Raw genomic sequence first — 21121 nt, 5'->3', positions numbered from 1 at the left:
CCTTTGTTCTAAGTATCTAAGGTTGAATATTTTTCACATTCATTAGCCATGCATGTATCCTATCTTTTTAATTCTTTTCAAGTTTTTATTTAAATTCCAGTTAACATACAGTGTATTTTCCCATTTATTCCCTTGATTTTTCTGTATATATAAGACAGGAGAGGGGAATCTCATTCAGTATAAATCTTTACATTGTAAAAATTTAATCCTTCACATATTTGTAGCTAATGCTTATTCCCAATTTGTGGTTTGTGAGTATTCCTTCAAAAATAACTATATTTATTTAGAGTGCACTATGTGTCAAGCATTAGGTGCTTTAAATATATTATTTCATTAGTTTTCATAATAACTTTAGGCTTAAATGTTATTATCCCCCTTTTATAGATAAGGAAAGTAAGGGATAGAGATTAAGTGTTTTGTCTGATGCCACACCTTGGCATTATACTGCCTACATAGAATCCTGGCCCCAAAATTTGAGAAGCGGATGGGTTCCCATTGTCCCAGGATCTCAGAGTGGGTGGGCAATAGGAAAGAGCCATATACAGGAGCATCTGGACACATGATAATAATAATAATAATGGCATTTTCCTCCATAGAGTGAAGTGCATCACCATGTTGAATTTAATGTGTGTCAAAGATCTGCATCTCCATCGGGTCTGATGTAGTCCTGTGCTAAAATAAATAGAGGTTGCTATCATTTGGGCATATTTTCTTAGGTTTTTACTCATTACACACTTGAAAAAAGCTATGAGTATTTATATACCTCAAAGTTAGTCCTATACCAAATGAATCCCCAGGCCCTTCTGGCTTTTACTTGTTCAAGTGTTGAAATTTTAAAATGGCATTTGTAGTTCATTTTGTGACTTTAATGCATGATTTTCATTGATTTATCTCCATCAGAGAAGGCGATAAATTTGCAAATTAAAAAATGTTAGCATTTGACCATATTTGTCACATGGACACAGATTTTCAGTAAGGAGTTGAAATCCATTTTATTCTTGCATTCCAGGGTTATTCTCCTGTCTTTGCAAGAATTTTGTGTGTCTCCTTCTGGTTCACTTTTCATTTTCTATTATGAAAATAAATACAAATTTTAAACATATACATATATATGCTATATACAGACATATATATCTTTGAGACATACAGCATATTATATGTTTTTAAAAACTGAATCAATGCCAAAGCAACTGCAACATGTTTTATTAAATGCAAGATATGTATTGAATGTACCAATATTTCTCACATGTCTTATTGATTCATTTAAGAAATTGGCTATTATTTATTAAATGAATCTACCCTAACTTATTTATTACCATGACGAGCATTTAAGGTTTTCTCACTTTTTTCCATTATTACAAAAAAACTGTGTATGTAGCAGTTCTCCAACTTACATAGCCTATATCAGTACTTCAGTCTTTTTATTGCAAATAATATTTTATCGTGTGGCTATACCACATTTTGTTTATCCATTCCTCAGCTGATGAACATTTGGATTATTTGCGCGTTTGGGCTGTCTTGAACAATGCTACTATGAACATTAGTGTACAAGTTTTTGTGTGGATATATGTTTTCATTTCTCTTGGGTATATACCTAAGTGTGAAACTGTTTGATTATGGGTACATCTATGCTCAATATTTTGAGTAATTGCCAAACTGTTTTCCACAGTGGCTGCATCATTTTAGATTCATATCAGTAATGAGTGAGGTTTCTAATTTCTTAATATTTGGTACTTATTGGTGGTGTCTTTTTGCTTATAACCATCCTAGTGTGTATGTGAAGTGGTATCTCATTGTGGTTTTGATTTGCATTCCCGCAGTGATGAAAGATATTGAGCATCATTTCATGTGCTAATTGCCCATCTTTATATGTTCCTTGGAGCAATGCCCAAACAAATCATTTGCCCATTTTTAATTGTATAATTTATCTTTCTATTGTTGAGCTGGGAATTCTTTATATATTATGGATAAAAAATCTTTATTAGATATATGATTTGAAAACATTTCTCCAATTGTATGGGTTATCTTTTCATTTCCTTGATGGTATCCTTTGAAGCACAAAAGGTTTTAATACTGATGAAGTCCAATTTATTTTTTCATTTGTCACTTGTGCTTTTGGTGTCATATCTAAGAAATCATTGCCTAATCCAAAGTTATAAAGAACTTAATCCTGTGTTTTTTCTAATATTTGAATAGTTGTAGCTCTTATACTGAGGAATATGATGTATTTTTAGTGAATTTTTATATCGATCTGAGGTAGGGGTCCACGGTCACTCTTTTGCATGTGGATACATTGATTAGTTTACATCTTGTTTAAATATATACAAATAGGGGGCATGATTACATTGAACTAGTATTTATATGTACTTGAGATGGGAGAGATAGTTTTCCATGTTAGCCCAGCTGCTATGGTGACTCAATGAAAATTCTAAAAACATTGTCTAATATCAAGAGAGGTTGTACCAAAATCACAGACCTGAGCCATGTGCTAGCATTGGGTGTAGCAGTCTGAATGATCACAAGCCCATTCACGGGAATGATGTTTAGTAAGTGGATGAATGGTTTTATATTTAAAATAAATAACAAAAAAGACGATAATATCAATGGTCTTTACAAATATTAGCTTTTATGACTTTAAAACTTGAATCTAATTAACCAGAACTTTCTTTTAAATCAACTCCTTGCCTGTGCAGAATGAGAACGGAAATTCATAACGATAATCCCCTTATTGTGCATGTACTTATTATTTTCTGAATCTTTTCCCTCCTTTCTATTGAGATATAATCAACATACTGCGTAAGTTTAAGATGTACAGCATAATAATCTGACTTATATATGTTGTGAAACGATGGCCATAATAGGTTAACAGCCATCAACTCCTATAGATACAAATATTCTCTGAATCTTAAAGGTAAATTTTTTTTCTGAAATTTTGATTGAGTTTTACATTGAGAACAGATCTCAAAACTTACCAGCCCTGATGCCATTATTTCACAGATGAGAAAGCTGAGTTCAAGAGTGCTTAAGTGACTTGTTCAAAGGCATCTAACTAGGTAATGAGAGACCACAGAGTTGAGCCCAAAGGTGCTGACTTTTTTGAGATCAGTACTTTCCCCACTCACATCCTGTTGCCCTTCAGACAATGAGAATAATATAAGCTTGGAGTATACCTGCTGGTTTATGACTGGCCTAAGGAACGCTCACATAGCTGTACTAGAAATAGATTATGAAGGGGCACAAAGACTATCATAAAAATGATCAATACTGATTCCATAAGTGATGCATTCATAAATGAGGACCTAAGAAATTTGATTTTAATTAAATATTGCTCCCTTATTATTTATACTTGAGCTTGTTCTTTGAAATTTCCTTCCATAGACCTAGAAATAAAAAGCTGTGTAGGTGATGTTGGAGTCCTTGCATCTTAATGTCCCCACATTACTGGGGGCTAACATGTGAAAAGTGTAGGTTTAATATCTGCCTTTCTTTCAGTTAAATAGCACCTTTTTAGGACAAAATTTAGAATGAAAGGGGTCACTTTCTATTGAGGATTTGTTTATCTTGCAATTAACAAAATCTAAAAGAAGCCATTAGGAAAATTTTATAGGTGGGAGATAGATAAATAGTATAGGTGAAGAGTCTAGAAAACTAGCTATCTAAAATAGAAATGTGTTTTTGTAGCTTTATGTTCAAAAGTGTTTTTATATTTTTAGTTTTTTTTTTTTAATTTTACTGGCACATATATTGAGAAACTAATTAGTAATGTATTGGCAAAAAAAGTTTCAGTTTTGTTCAGAAATGAATAGAAGGAATGTCTCTTTATATTACTAGAAACATTTCTTTTCTGCTTAATTGCATTACGTAGTGATGGTTTTAAATTGCAAGAAAGGAAAATATGTCTGTGTTGTCCTGAGAATAATTGAATTGTTTTAGTTATTGTTGCTTTTTTAAAAAATCCCAAAGTAAGGAACCATCTATATTTTTTAAAAGTAAAATCTTAGGAAATATAACCTATACCTTTTTGCATAAAATAAGAACCATAAAAACTTACCTGTTTTACAGATTTTTTTTTCCCAAGGAATTTATTGTACTAATCTTCGTGCAGTCCTTAGGCAAAAGAGAATCAGTAATCTACAGGGAGAAGTAGAAATAGCAGGAAAAATTTGGTGTCTTTTAAAATACTAAATAGTAAATGAAGTAGGTTTTCTGCATTTTACTTATTTAGGCAAGGACTGGTTTAGAAGTAAGGTAATGCTTCTTGCCTTTTTATTCATTCATTTCAAAGAGTTAGTAAGCACCAACCAGATATTGCATTATAGGTTGACAGGCATTGGGCAAAGCATCGGTGATACCAAGATAAAAGACAAAACATTTCTGCCCTCAAATTTTTCACAGTCTAATGGAGAACAAAGAAAGGTAGATGTATGACTATAGTATCACATAAGTAAAATTCAGAGGATTTGAAAAACAAATAGAGGGCATCATGTCCAGACGAGAGGATTAAAGAACACGGAAGACCCTTGCTGCAGAGTCTAAGTTACTGCAGTGTCTACCAGTTCCAAGTCATTTTTCAAGACCCTCCAGAGGAGACATTACCTAGGAGGCATCATTAGGTCCAAGATCGCAGTGTTCTCATTTCATGATCTGTTTTTGCACTAGTATTTCACTCACGGGTAAGATGCAAAGTGTAAGGGAAAGAACCATGGACCTTGGAGCGATCACTCCAGGGTGCAATCATGGCTTACCCATTCAACTGGCATTATGACTTTAGAGAAATGACTGCATTTCCCTGGACCTCTGTTGCCTGATTTTTAAAATGACGATAATATTGAGGTAATTTGTATGTTTAAATGAGGCGACATTTAATGTGTTCATGCAGTTCCTTGCACTTACCAAATGTTTTAAATCCATGAACATTCATTAACATCCATTACTTTTTAAAATCATTCCAGAACCAAAATTATTAGTGGTAAAATTTTAAAACTTTAAACAAATTTAAAATAATGTAGCTCTGTTGAGCATTGTTTTAAAGTAGATACAACATGTAGGATAGTAGGGGAATTTCTCAAGTAACAAATAGGCTTTATTTTAAAAATTAATGTGGGGGCACCTGGGTGGCTCAGTCAGTTGGGCATCTGCCTTCGGCTCAGATCGTGATCCCAAGGTCCTGGGATCGAGCCCCATATCAGGCTCCTTGCTCAGCGGGGAGTCTGCTTCTCCCTCTCCCTCTGCCCCTCCTTCTGCTCATACTCGCTCTCTCAAATAAATAAATAAAATCTTAAAGAAAATTAATACGTAAATCCACTATTTGGATCTCATGATCACATTTTCACATATATGTTATTCATCAACAGAACCATAATCAAACATTTATTCAATACATATTTTTATGTTGGTGTTTCAGGCTAGAGCACAAAATCCTATTTAACCCACAATATAAGTGAAAGGCAAGATATTCCTTCCATGAGCCGTTTCACACACTGCAACTGAAATCACTTGCTGCATAGGAGGTGATGGCCAGTGGCACCACTTGTGTCCACCTGCAAGAGTATTAACTTGTGGTTTTCGCACAGTGAAACACAGACAACAAAATGTACACAAATATGTCTACACTTTGTAGTTTCACTATACCTAATAAATATTTTATTAGCCTTTATGTTGGTCCTTTATAATGACTTGGTAATTGGTATAGTGAATTATCAGTAATTTAAGAAATGGGCTGAGACCTCTCACCAAAGCCTTAAATAATTTTATGCATTTCATTCAACAAACATGCCTATCATGATCTAGCTCTGTGCTAGGTGTTAGGTATAACTAATAAAGGCATTTTCTATCTCTGCAATTCCTGTAAAATTGCAGAAGAAAATACACTGACACAGCATGCACGTGCCACTCAGCGATGGACAAACACCACCCTCTGCTTGGCTGATGTTTACAGTATGCAAGCTCACATGCGATGTAGTAAAAATACCTTACTGTATACAGGGTATGTGTGTATAGTGTTATGCACAATGTGTAGATTAATGTAGTACACACTGTTATTATAGCTTAAGTTTGATTCATTCTTCTTTTAGCAAAAAGATTCTAATTTTCCCTCAAGTTTTTGAATAAGTTCAATTTTTAAAATCCTGATATTACAATCTATTACTTTAACTATTGATATTTGCATCCAATTTTTTTAGCATTTTCCAAATACTGCGTAGCCAAAAAAATATCGCAGAAACAAATTAGATGCTAAAGTTGTTATAAAAGTACAGCTATTATTAACTGCTTCTGTTTTCACATTGTTATGTTCAACTGAATAGACCTAGAAATCTCACTGATTGAATCCGTAATAAGTAAAAATTTTTAAGTTGAGCTTCTAAAAATCATTTCTATCGATAAAGCAGCCAGTTATTTTACCAGGAAAATGATCTACCAAACACTATTAGAGACTACAATTCAGGACACGCAAGCTAAGACAAAACCATAGGCAAGTCCAACAAACAACAGAGAGGAAAGTAATTTTATGGAGAAGGAGGAAGCCGGCAGGGGGTGTTTTGAATGAAAGTCCATTGGAGAAAAGCAAGAGTTCAGGGTGATGACAGTTCTCATTGGCTGAGTTGCAGGGGTGGTTAATTTCTTGTAGATGAAACAATGTACATCTTTTCCAGTTGGGCCCTGTAGTTGATTCTTTCCCTGTTGAACATTCTTCTGTTGGGGGCTGTAATTCACAATTCTTCCTGTAACTGGCACTGAGTAGTATGCTCCCCCTTGTGGTATCACAACTCCATTTTAGTGAGGTTTCCCTTTATTAATTTTCACATTACTAATTAATTTTTGCGTGTATTTTTTTTTTAAAGATTTTATGTATTTATTTGACAGAGAGAGACACAGTGAGAGAGGGAACACAAGAGGGGGAGTGGGAGAGGGAGAAGCAGGCTTCCCGCGGAGCAGGGAGCCCAACTCCGGGCGGGATCCCAGGACCCTGGGATCATGACCTGAGCTGAAGGCAGACGCTTAACGACTGAGCCACCCAGGAGCCCCTTTTGCATGTATTTTTAAATGTTGGGATTACCTATTGATTTTAAATGATTTTTTTGGGAAGCCTTCTGAAAATCCAAACCAAGGAGACAAGACAAGAACAGGTTATTTTCATCAAAATATAATAAGGAAAATATATAGTAACTGGACATCTATGCAGTCTTTAGGAAAGTGATGAGGTCAAAAAGAATGGAGAATGTTGGGGCGCCTGGGTGGCTCAGTCGTTAAACGTCTGCCTTCGGCTCAGGTCATGATCCCAGGGTCCTGGGATCCAGCCCCACATCGGGCTCCGTGCTAGGCCGGAAGCCTGCTTCTCCCTCTCCTACTTCCCCTGCTTGTGTTCCCTCTCTCGCTGTGTCTCTCTCTGTCAAATAAATAAATAAAATCTTTAAAAAAAATTTAAAAAAAAGAATGGAGAATGTTTTTGCTTACTAAATGGAAAATTTTCAAGAGAAAGCATTGTATTGATTTAAACTTTTGTGAGATATTGCTTGAGAATTTATGTTAACCAAATTATATCTCTCTCAAATCTCTTCTAAATGCTAAGAAGTCAAACAAAATTATTAATATTTGCTGTAAGTATTACATTAGTTTTAGGTCAGTTTTATGATATGGTTTATTTGTTTAGTTACATATACATGGGGAGATATAGATACAGATACATTGAGGGCCTTTGTATAATTGTCATATATATAGATATAACTACTGTATCTTATTTTTATGCCTATTTTATATGACTGGAAGTACAATTTTATCATGAAAGTGAGCATAGAGCTGTATTTTTGTGATTTTTATCACTCTGAATTTTTCATTATTACTGTGATTTATTAAATGGCATATTCTCTTCCCCATTATGACATTATTCTTATGGAAACATATGACCCCCTTCAGGGCAACCTGCCTTATGTCGTGATTTCCAGGCAAACACTGTAATGAAAGTATTCGTAATAAAAATAGGAAATGTATTTTTGAAATATTAGTAGTTAAAAAAATATTAAAATTAAATAATGGTTTTTGAAAACAAAGATGCTGACACTTCAGACAAAATAACTATCTAACCTGTTCCATGGGAGTCATTGTTAAAAATAATGAAGAACAGTTACACTGAACAGACCATTTTATGTGAAAGTCCTGTCTGTATCTATTCTTATTTCTTTTTTTTTTTAGTTTTTTTTTATTATGTTATGTTAATCACCATACATTACATCATTAGTTTTTGATGTAGTGTTCCATGATTCATTGCTCCATTCAGTATGTGCCCTCTTTAATACCCATCACCAGGCTAAACCATCCCCCCAACCCCTCTCCTCTAGAACCCTCAGTTTGTTTCTCAGAGTCCATCGTCTCTCATGGTTTGTCTCCCCCTCCAATTCCCCCCCCTTCATTTTTCCCTTCCTACTATCTTCTTCTTCTTTTTTTTTAGCATATAATGTATTATTTGTTTCAGAGGTACAGGTCTGTGATTCAACAGTCTTACACAATTCACAGCGCTCACCATAGCACATACCCTCCCCAATGTCTATCACCCAGCCACCCCATCCCTCCCACTCCCCACCACTCCAGCAACCCTCAGTTTGTTTCCTGAGATTAAGAATTCCTCATATCAGTGAGGTTATATGATACATGTCTTTCTCTGATTTGTTTATTTTGCTCAGCATAATACCCTCCAGTTCCATCCACGTCGTTGCAAATGGCAAAATTTCATTCCTTTTGATGGCTGCATAATATTCCATTGTATATATATATACCACATCTTCTTTATCCATTCATCTGTCGATGGACATCTTGGCTCCATAGTTTGGCTATTGTGGACATTGCTGTTATAAACATCGGGGTGCACGTACCCCTTCAGATCACTACATTTGTATCTTTGAGGTAAATACCCAGTAGTGCAATTGCTGGGTCATAGGGTAGCTCTATTTTCAACTTTTTGAGGAACCTCCATACTGTTTTCCAGAGTGTCTGCACCAGCTTGCATTCCCACCAACAGTGTAGGAGGGTTCCCCTTTCTCCGCATCCCCGCCAACATCTGTCGTTTCCTGACTTGTTAATTTTAGCCATTCTGAGTGGTGTGAGGTGGTATCTCATTGAGGTTTCGATTTGGATTTCCCTGATGATGATTTCTTATAGTGCCCTGAACATCAGATGGTTAGAAATGATAAAAATTTCTCATCAGAAAAACCTGTTACAAGTATTCTAAACTACAGCTGAGCTCACAACCCTGCCTGGGAATGTGAGGCTACGTTCAGCTGACCAGTACTGTATGTTTGAACAGGGCTGGGGGTCACATGCCTCAGGTTCGGCCACCCCCAGAGTATTTGTTGGGGAACAGACTTCTGGCTTTCCCTGCTTGTCCACCTTTCCTGTGGCATTGTGTTTGTCACTGCTGTGGGTGATGCACAGAGGTGTATATTGCTCCTGGATTTTCTATATTAAGGCTACTACTAAGGGCAGGGGATGACCCCAAAGATGGTGGTTCTGAAATCTTGAGGCAAGTCTCAGAAATTTCTCCTCAGACAAGTCTCATGTTTATTTTCTACAGAAGCAGTAAAAAATTTTTGCCTTCTCCCTTTTGAGTTGCCTAATATCTATAGTGACTTATCATATTTACCCTTCCAATCATACAATTGTCATCGATGGCCCAGTACATTTTTTCTGGAAAGAGATTTCCTCTCTGTCAATTTTTCTGTAGCTGTTGGAAATGCGCCAGTGAAAAGCTGTAATTCATGGGTCATGCGTATGCATTCAGCATTGGAACATGTTTCAGTGGGACATGCATTGCACTGCCTTAGTTAGGAACCTTAATCTCCAACTCCAAACATGGCACTGATAAAAGCTTTGCTAGGCTCCATCCAAAGAGGTAAGTCTAGAACAGTTAGGTGAGTTTCTATGGAGGGTACTTGGATACATGAAAGGTTTAAATCTTTTTCCTGACTACTGACTAGAGTAGCTACCAGGCTAAGTAAAACACCTGGGATATGTTAATTGGAACCAACTCATTTTTCCTCAGCAGCTCTGTGGAAAGTCAGTGGGTAGGGAGAAGAGGAGATGCGGTATCACAAAGGTGTTGCAACGTAATGTTGGAGCTGTATTTCTATGATTTTCATTGAGTGTATTTTTCCAAAATTAAGGACCTCTCCTCTTAGGCAAAACTGAAAAAAAAAAAATTACAGAAGGATACTTGTGTTAGATAAAACTCAGCTACTAAGAGTTTTTCACAGATGTTCACAGGGTCCAGACATAATGTAAATGCATGAAGCTGAACAAGTGGGGACTGTGGTGAATGAAGTGAAGAGCACAGGTTCCATCTATAAATGGCAGCCACTACCCAGTTCCAGGTGATTGTTGGCTGGTAGACCCGTGGGCCAGGTTGCCAGGTTTGCTGGTTTTTCAAAGGAACTGAGAAACTTTTTTTCCTGTGAAATCAACTGATTTTAAAGAGAGGGTAACTACATTTTTAACAGCATGTAGGCCAAACAAAACATGTCTATGGGTCGCCAACGTATCCCCTCCTGAGAAATGTCAGATATTGCCATATGTATCAGTAAAGATACTTTGAGCTGCAAACTGATGAATAGCAGGGATATCAACAGTTCCCTTAGCAGACCCAGTGGCTCAGTGATGTCTTCTAGAAGTCAGGCTGTTTCTATCCTCTAATCTTCCATTCTCAGCATTTGGCTTTTTATCCCTGGACTTGTTGCCTTGTTGCTGAAACATGGCTGAAAGCATCTCATCTTCATACATCCACATCAGAAGAGGTGAGAAAAGAGCTTTCCTGCCATGCCTCCCACCCTTTATCAAGGAGGAAGTGTTTTGTTCTCAGAACACCCCAAGAGACTAGCTCTCATCTCTAGGTGAGCCCTAGATCACATGCAGAAGAAGCTGGGAAAGTGAGTAGCTGGCGTTTTTAACTTTAAAGTAGGAGGTGGGCAAGGTGAAAGAAGGCTGAGGATGGGTGCTGGGAGGCCAACCAGGCTGGTATCTGTTGAATCATCCAGTCATTACGAATTTGCATGTCTTCCAGTTATACTCCTGTAGCTGCTAGGACTCATACACTGAATGGCATCAATAAATTTCTCTTTCGAAAGAGAGAGATAATATCACTGCTGAGGAAAAGTCACAACTGCAAGATTCTAGAAGTTCTTGATGGAAAAGGTCATGGCAGCCTTGCTGATGCCATTTTATTATGATAGACTGAATTAATTAGAAGGTGGAGTCACAGGAAACATGTTTCAAAAGCCTTGAGGGCAATCTATTAATTTTATCTTTAAAAAAATTAAGTGGGTGTTCTGAAAATGGTACTTTACCTCTGTGGGTTTTGTTTACAAAAACCCTGACCCTGGCCTAACCATTAGAACATCAAACAAAATCAATGAGGGACATCCAGAAAAACAAAAACAAAAATAAATAAAAACCCCAAAAGCTCCTCAAAACTGTCAGGGTGAGCAAGGACAAGGAAATTCTGAGAAACCATCACAGCCAAGAGGATGGAGACATGATGACTAAATGCAATGTAGTATCCTGGATGGGATCCTGGAAAAGGAAATGGATATTAGGAAGAAACTAGTGAAATCTGAAGAAAATATCAAGTTTAGTTCATTGCAATATGCCAAAGTTGTTGTCTTAGATTTGAAAAATGTACTGTGGGAATGTCAGATGTTAACAATAGGGTAAAATGTGTAAAGGGCATGTGGAAATTCTCTGTGCAATCTTGGCTGTTTTTCTTAAATTTTGTAGGGAAAAAACAGTATGTTTTTTCCTCCCAATTTCCCAACAGAGCTCAGTTGTCAACATCTCTGTAATGCAAGAGTTTGGCATCAGCTTCATTCTGCAGGAAAACTTTTGATCGATGAGTGTTGATGTTTTAGCTCATATTTATTGGTAACTAGTATTTTAAGGCAGCAACTTCTATCATCTGTCTACATTATTTCATTTTAAGAAGTTTTATTGATATTTTTCTTTCCTACATCTCACTCTGTTTTGAATTCCCATAAATCCCTTTAGCTTCTTTGTTATTTTCAAGCCCACAGAACACACCCTGAATTTTAACTAATTCGCCTCTTCTTCCTTGGGCCTCAGTCCCATTCCCTTGCCCTCCTGATTTCAACGGTAGTCCAGAAAAGCAAACCCTTTTCCATGGTTAGTGTATTTGGAAGCTTATTTGAATAGTGACTTTGGATTCTTGCCTGGAATTCTTAGTTTCCTCTCTCCAGTGTTGAACAAAACAACAGATACTGAAGGAATGAGACACCGTGAATTTGGAGGGTAAACCAGAGCCCTAATCAACAGGCAGCATCAAGGTAAGAGGATGTCCTGATATCTGAGGGAAAAAAGAATCACCCAGTCAGGGAAGAGGAACTAGGTATAGAACTAAATAGAGAATCTAAGGATCCTGAAGGACTTCAAGTTTTTAAAATCTCAATTTCTCTTTTGCCTACATACCTCATCGTTTCTCTTCCTTGGAAGGAACATTTCTTATAAGTGGACATCATTGAAATGCATGGGTAGTCAGAGACCTCAAAGTGTAATTAATAAATATTAATCTTACAGGCTCCTGAGCCCTCTGTTTTCTTTCAAAGGGTATTTTCCAGTCCTCTATAAATGGAAAGACATCACATAAAGAAATCAGAGGTAAAACTTTTGGATTTTTTAATCACTGTAATCAGATCCAAAAAATCATTTTTTTTCCTGCCATGCACAGAAAACAGTGAATGTGTGTTTAGAAAGTACTTTTGCTAAGTTCCCCAAACTAACAAAAATTCTGATTCTCTTGCTCTCTTCTTTCTGGACCACATTGTCAGAGACCATGTTTTCACTGTTCTCATTCCCTTCTTGTTGATATAGCTCCTGTTGAAGTACCAAGATCTTGAAGGGAAAGTCCTCTTTCTCACATGTTGCATATGGGGAGACGAGGATATTTCATACCGCATTGATTCCTTTTTTCAGTGCAGCTTGGGTTGTAACTCTTTGAGGCTACCAAGAAAAGGACTTTCAACAGAGTGAATATCTCTTAGGAAAGCCTATGAGTGGTTGGTGATAGGAAACACTGTACTCAATTCTCATTGGCTATAGTCAGTCTGCTGATCTGAGACACATGCCCAGACGTAAGTATGTTTTGACCTTCTGTGTAACTGCACATGCCTTAGTTGTAGCTTGGAAATTTCTAATCTTTTTGACTATGACTTTGACTTCTTGGCCTTTTAAATACATAATATTGTTTCCTATTAGCAAGAAAACTAGTGGTTTCATAGCCTGTGGAAGGAACATAGAAATGAAAGAATCTTTGGGAAGGTAATTTGGCAATATATATTGAAAATTTTTAAAGTATATACTTTTTGACTCAACAATTTCATGTGTAGGAATTTATCCTAAAAAATAAGTAAGGATGTATATAGTATTTAGCCATGGAAAAAATGTTTTTAATGGCATCATTTATAATAGTGAAATATTAGAACAATTTAATTTTCAATAATAGGGAAGTGCTTGAAGTGTAGAATAGAACAAAATAGCAGTTAATATTTTGAAATTATTTATAAGCTGGATATCTGTTTACATAAAATATAGTCATAATATATCAACTAAGTATGCAGATAAAAATGGCAATATAGTGGGGTGCCTGTGTGGCTCAGTCAGTTAAGTGTCCAACTCCTGATTTCAGCTCAGGTCTTGATCCCCGGGTTGTAAGTTCAAGCCCCACTTTAGGCCCCACACTGGGCTTGGAGCCTACTTAAAAAAATGGCAATATAGTATAATGTGTATCTATATCTATGTCCATATCTATATCTAGAGAGATGTAGATATAATTTTCTTTAATCTGAATAAAACAATGAAATGATATGAAATTTCAGTATTCTTTTAGTGTAACAGAAAATGCAATAATGCTATTAAGTGAATATATTCTTTATCACTCACAATGGCTTTTGAAAGATGGTGGTTTATATTTACAGGTGATATGATTTATTAATGCTATTGCCTGGGCTCACATTCCATTTATGGATTACTTGCAATAATTTAGTGATCCCTCCAGGGGTCTGAAGTTCTCAGGTGATGAACCACTAATTTATTTTAGAAATTGCTGCATGTTATTATTTCAAGTATCTTGGTTTAATTCATATATATCTCTTAGCTATAAATTCATTTTTAGCATTACGTTTCCTCCTTGTATGTGGGTGGGTAGGAACCGTTGTTTTGCTGGGCCTGAAATAGCTGATTCTTCTTAGACTTACTTACTTACTCTTTGTATTGCAGCCGTGGCTCTTAAAATGTGAAGAATCCTTCAAAGTCCACTTCAAACTCTACCTTCTCCATAACGTCTTCCCTGATCACACATTTCCTGAATATCCATTATTAGATGTTAAGCTTCTTAAAAACAAGGGCTGAGCTGTAAACTTACTTTCATTTCTAATCCCTGCATCTATTGCAGTGTCTTGTATACATTAACTGTTCACTAATCATTGTTTGAATTATATTCTATAGTGGCAACAGTATAGGAAACCTGAGTGATTTAAAGCAAACCCTTGAAGAGGAATCTAGTGAATTATAACATTAATAGTATCCAAACGCAGTTGCTACTACAAAAATTTAATTTTTATTTCTTTTTGCAGATGTCTTTTCTTTTTTTATTTTATTTTATTTTTTTAAATTTTTTATTAACATATAATGTATTAATTTGTTTCAGGGGTATGTGCTGTAATTAAAAAAAAAATCTCAAAAAAAATAAAAAAAATAAAAAAAATAAAAAAAATAAAAAATAAATAAAAAAAAAATCTCTGAGGGTCCCCTGTGGGTTGAAATAGTATTCTGTGTTTTGATCATTAATTAATAGGCTATTTAGAATGATTTATTCTGCAAGGACCCTGTCTCTATAAAGGATTATGCATTTTTCTTAAAAAAAATTCTGTGAGGGGCATCTATCAACATTTAATAAAACTACATGCTGTTATTTCTTGGAGAAGATCCAATGACTGACTTTACAAACTCTGTTCCAAAATTCCCTATTTCTTATAGCTATTCTAGGCTGAAATTACTCATGTCTGAGACCTACTTTAGTATTCATCCACCAAAAATGAAAGTTTAAAAAACATGAAGGGGGTAGTAGAGTCTAGCTGCTTAATCATAAAAGTCAGAAACATGTGTCCCAATGCTACTCTGATTTCCTTTTTAAAAAAAAAATAACAGATGCCTAATCACATTTAATTAAGAGAATCCTTTTTGTCTCTCTAAATCCTTTCATCTCCTGCTTTCCTATCTCACACTTATTCTGTCATTTTTAATTTTGTGTTCTTGCCACTAATGTGCAGTTTCCTTATCCACCAATGTCATCTCCCCATTTCCTTCAGGAGAGCACAGCCCAATCCAAGTCTCTCGCTAATAACACCATCTGAACAACCTATTATGAGATTCTTAATTTGGCAGACAGGCTGTATTATTTATGCACAGCTGATAAGGCACAGAACACATGGTTGAGTTTCCTGAGGAATTTCACTATTTAACACCTCCACAAGGCTGCCTCTGAACATAGTTTGTTCCATTTGTTTCTAAGCTAGCTTTATTCCATTAGTGTTTTTGAAAATGGTATAAATAAATGGACAGCAGATAATACGTGTGTAGCTTTCAAGCATTTAGTATATCCTGTAGGTTCAGGTAATGTAATTAGGTGCTCATGGGTTCACGTTAAATTTTTCGGCATCTTTCTTACTCAGAACTAAAAATGAAACGATAATCCATCCTACTTCCCCCCACCCCTGATCTTCCTGTTCCCTGCAGGTTGTCCAGCAAAGTGCAAATTCCAAAGATCATAGACTCTATTTCATAAGTCATGACTCATACTTCTGTTTCATTTCTTTGGAAACAGATTTGTCTTAGAATTACTGTGATGGGCAAACCATGATTTAATGTTTTCCCAGAATAATTTTTTCTGCAAATCCTGTGAAACAATGGCAAGTATTTGTTCCCATTTTAAATGTGTGAATTTTAACATTGTATCCTTTAATATCACATGGATATATGTTTGATCTTGTCATAAAATATACTTTCATCTCGGAATAATAATGACCATTTGCCACTCTATACATGAATGTAATTTCCGATTATTGTTATGGTTGATCATTCTGTTGAGTAAGCTACAACCTCCCCAATATAAATGTTTACATTGATATATGGCTAATTCACTGAAAACTCTTCTGTTAAGATAAATTTAATTATGAATTTTCCTATATTAAATGCTATAGTTATATATCATATTTTTGTGACATTTAGGTTTCTTCCTGGTTGAATGTTAAGCATCTTCTAAAATTTATTTTAGACCATGTACGTACAATTCATGATGTTTCTTGCCGACAATTACTAAATTGAATTCTAATAAGATTTAGGCACTGGGGAAATCTGATATTCACCAGGAATTTGGCCCTCACTTTTTTAGATGGGGTTGAGAACGTCACAAATGGCCTTAGCTAAGGTAGTTGCATTTGATAGTAGTTTTTTTCAGGGACAATGATAAGAGAAAGCTGAGAACTATATTCTCTCGGTTGGAAATGGAGAAATGAGAGAACACGTGTACTTTATAATATTATAACTAAGTGGTTAATGTACTAACAGCAAGATATAACTTGATTCTAGTCCTAATAATCCAGTGTACCCAGATAATCATATAATCCTGTATAAAATATATGTGGAGGCATTTAATTTCTTTTTCTATTTAATTTTTAATAAAATATTTCGGACTAGCAAAAAATAAGATTTTTTGTCTGTTCCCAGATTTAACAAATTTTAACATTTTTCTCATATTTGCATCTGATCTCTCTCAAAATAAATTTTTATAGATACACCTAAATTCTATCTTTTCATCTATTTTATTCCCCCCCAACCTGAGAGCTAATTACTATTCAGAAGTTGGAGTGTGTCATTCCCATATATATTTTAATGCTTTTTCTAATTGTGTTGGTATCCCCAAACAATACATACTTTTGCTGTGTGTTTTATATATAGTATTCAATATGTATATCTTTTTCAATTTTCTTGGTTTTTTTACTTGACATTATGTTTTTGAAATTTATCCATACTGACATATTTTAGCTACCATATAGTATTCCAAGGTGTGAATAAACTCTAATGTATTCCTTACAGATGGGTTATTTCCTTTTTTATTTTTCAGTACTGCAGTGAACAGTTTTGCTCAAGTTTGTTTTAGAGACATTCAGAGCATCAGGGATAGGGAATTTCATTTCAAGAGACTGCTATCTGCAGAAAAATCAAAACGCATTTCTCTGCACACCTGTTTCTGTTGGAATCTCCCACTTTAATTTCATCCCATGCAGACCTTGGTTCGTTATGTCTATATTAAGCTTCGTCTGCTTAAGAAGAAGACCATACATTTTTCAATTAAGTGCTATATTGCTACTCTAAGCACTTATAATGATAACCATGAAAAATGACTTTTCTAAAAGTTAATACTTTAGAGCACTGTAGAAAGACATCTACTAAGTTAAATTCACTGTTTTAGGCAACTTGTGTTTTTATATATCTGTACTTTCCTTAGCTTATTTTATGACTTACAGTGTTGGAAAGAGGGAAGGAAACATTTTTTCTCTCCTGTTTTAGTTGTGATTTTCTAATATTATGCTGCACCAGTAAAATTTGTTCCTATCTCGTACAATCTGTGATAAAGCAAAGGCGTTACATGGTTTACTTGAAAGGGAAAGCTATTTGCTTGTGAAGTTTATTTAAAAAGGGCTTAGAGAAATAAATTATCTGAAGGTGACTTTATACCATTTAATTATGGTTGATCTTGAACAAAAATTAAACTAAACAATTTCTCATTGGATACATTTAAAATATCTTCGATCCAACTACGTTCTCATAGATTAGAGCATTTAAAAAAAATGCATTCCATCTGACCATCACAGGGCTGGCTGGCGCTGTTGTGAGAAGAGCTGCTACAAAATCCCAGGAGCACGGACGCTGCCTGCCCCTTATGCGGACAGAGCGCAGCTATAGCCCCAGGTAGCTAGCCCTCAGAAGAGCCCGGTCCTGGGATGGCAGCAGCCTCTTGCTCTTTTACCACCAACCTCTCAATGGCTACTGTGAAAAGTTGTAAATGCAGTGCGGTTGTCAGCAGTCTGGAGGGCTAGCTATAAATATTTCTCCCCATAAATCTGGCCTGAGTGGATGATACGGGATGCTTTTGAAGGAAATAATTGACTTGCCATTCAACTTGAAGTGAATGCTAACCACCTTTCATTATCCTGTGAATCTGCTACATCCACTCTGTCCTTCCCTCTGTGCTTCAGAATATGCACTTTTCAGAAGAGTGGCAACAGGAGACATTTGGCAGTGTGTCCTTGGGTTATGTAAAAAGTAGAAAAGTCATTGATGACCTCAATCCAATCTGGAAGCATAGTTCTTTTAAGACACACTTTTAATTAAAGGCAATCACTTCTGCCATATGGGAAGATATTCTTTAAGCTGTGATGCATGTAACCCATATGGGGCTAAGAAGTTATATGGCATAAAAGTAAATACCACGAGGAAGGAAGGAGTGGGGTTCATGGTTCCCCTGATACTGAGGCAACAATGAACAAGTTTTCTCTATCCGAGGATGACGGTACCAGATTAACTGTGGTTTTTTTCGGTTTCAGGAGAGAAGACTCTTGGTGATTGCATCTATGGTTTCCTAGAATATACCTAAGAAATAGGGGTTCTTAAAAAGTGTTCTGGATGTCACCCACTCCCTCCAAAAGGCAAACTAGCTACAAATCCATTGATTTATTAGAATCCCAGTGTAATAGGAATTAATTCTTTTATTGCAATATATCATATCCAGGCAAAGAATACTTAGTAGGGTAAGACCAATACTTAGTCGGATAAGACCTTCACAAATGACTGGCTCTGGGCAGAACTTTCTTTATAAAAGCCTTCTTAGACACATTTTATAAAATATTTTAAAGAAATAATATGTTGGAATAAAACATGGATACATATTTAGTTACTAAAATACCTACGGTTTCATTTTTTCATGCCTAGACCCTGCATTGAAATAAATATTACAGCCATTAGAGTAAATATCACTCTTCCCGAGAAGACCAAATTCAGTAGAAGTCATTTGTCATCTTCAAGTGTCTTAATTATTCAGCCTCATGGGTTCTTCAAGGCTTAAGGCTGGATATGTTCTGCTCTCCGGACTTGACAGATGAGCTTAGTTTCTCACTTTTGCCTCATTTCTCAACATCATAGCAAGACGTCATGACTGCCAAAGTCCAATTAGTTGTCAGAGTTAAAGAACTCACCTTGATGTTGCCAGGTAAAACCACCCTAGTGAGGATTCAATGAGTAAACATCTGTAAAATGCTTAAAACTGCCTGACACTAAGTAAATGTTAGCTATTATTAGAATTATTTGATATTCTGAATGATTCACAAAACAATGAGTCAAATCAATGAGATACATTTTAATAGGAATGTAGAAAAAATATTCCCCAAACTGATCCTGCTGCCTCAGAGTGGGTCGAGTAACTTCATAATCCTGGACAACCAATGACTTGGAAATGTTTTTCTTCCTAAAGCTATAAATGTATGTCTGAACTTCTCTGGATATCGAAACAAAACAAATGCATTTGTTTATTCATCCACACAATGGCAGGCAATCTGTGAGTAGCGTGTGAAGATGTTTTTAGTTTTGGAAGTTGTAGGATAATGGAGTTTCTAGCCCAGCAGTTTTATTTCAGAGAGTCTGTTCAATTTGCACGTGTAAAAATAGTCCTTCTTCTACTGAATCCCAGAGGGGCTTGATTTCAGCAGTACCAGCAGCTCTGTAGAAGTGCATAGAGAAGAGATTGTTCTAAGAAATGAGCTCTCCTAAAATGTCACAACATTCTACTGCAGCATGGTCATTTGCTGACTATTTTTCATGTTATATCTAGCCTTCTTAATACCAAGGGTCTTTTTTAAAATGCCAAAGACACTCCTCCAAAAATACACATGAATCAGTCATTGCATATTTGCATTGCTCATAAAGTTCTTTTGCCTTTTCAAAGAGCACTGGGTTGGAGACAAGGACATTTCTATCTTTTCACTGAGAACCACTCACTCAGAACACCATATAGTTTCCCTAATTTATTTATGTGAGTGCATCATGGAGCACTGCTCCTTCCATACTTTGAGAGACTAAAAATCTATTAAGCCCTAAATATCAGTCATCCTACTCTCTGATATTTTATGTACTATGTGGAAGAGTATTGTACTTATCTACTAATACTTTCCTGTGGTCAGCCCTATACAGTGCTAAATGGGTGTCCATTTTCTCTTGAGCTGATCGTTGACTTGCCATGCTTCTATTAGTTGACTTTAACTAGAGGAAGACTTTTCTCCCTCATCTCAGTTTTAATCATCACCACTACAGCTCCTTTGATCACCTGTCTGGGTTTCTCATCTCTAATTGTTACTTTCTTCCTTCTTTTCTCCAACTGACTTCTTTCTTGCTTTTTCTCTCCCTTGTCTCTTAGTTCACGATTGTCCATTGCTCCATCACAGAAGACTGTCATTTTGTGGACATGGAGAAGAGGAGTTTACCTTCTATTTGTGACACGTTCACTGGGCAGAGCCCATCAGGTACATATCTTCATGGCTGCATTTTTTCTTCTTGAGCATTCAAGGCCCTTTGGGGGTAATGGCTTCAGGACAGAGCAGTCCTGAAATCTTGTGTGTTGCATAGGATTGGTGTCTGGATCTCTGCTACTGAGAGCAGAGGTGGTGCAGAGGCTGGGACTTAGAGAATTTGGTGAGGTTACAGGGAGATCAGGAGCTGAGGTTCCCAGGGCTCAATGTGAGACCCGTGTATTGACAACTACTGAAATTAAGAGTGAGATGAGAAGAATAGATGACGATAAGGCCAGGGAAGTGTAGGACTGAGACTACTCAGGATCCGTGGGCTTCCTAGAGCCCCCAGCAGACAGTAGAATGCAGAGTCAAGGCACGTGTCCCACAATTTAAGGGCTTGCTTGTGGACACTATCCCCTCAATCAAGAACTAAAATGAATCTTGTTTGGGGGTGGGCCTCCCTGGTGCAGGGTTTGCAGACATAGGTAAGCTGCCTGTGGGACTGA

The 21121-nt window shown here is 36.1% G+C and overlaps 1 long non-coding RNA gene across 2 annotated transcripts in view; it reads left to right on the top strand.

Annotated features, from left to right (window-relative positions):
- Window positions 1-21121, top strand: part of LOC118525869 (uncharacterized) — a 214588-nt gene that overhangs the window by 46140 nt on the left and 147327 nt on the right. For both annotated transcript variants that reach the window (XR_013450174.1, XR_004912349.2), the window contains exon 2: window positions 20522-20627. This is a non-coding gene — a long non-coding RNA (uncharacterized LOC118525869). The remainder of the gene's footprint in view (window positions 1-20521; window positions 20628-21121) is intronic.

The sequence above is a fragment of the Halichoerus grypus genome, chromosome 8 (genome assembly GCF_964656455.1).
Source record: "Halichoerus grypus chromosome 8, mHalGry1.hap1.1, whole genome shotgun sequence".
Taxonomy (NCBI): domain Eukaryota; kingdom Metazoa; phylum Chordata; class Mammalia; order Carnivora; family Phocidae; genus Halichoerus; species Halichoerus grypus.
Note: the sequence above shows the minus strand (reverse complement) of the source record. Positions and strands in the feature narration are given on the sequence as shown.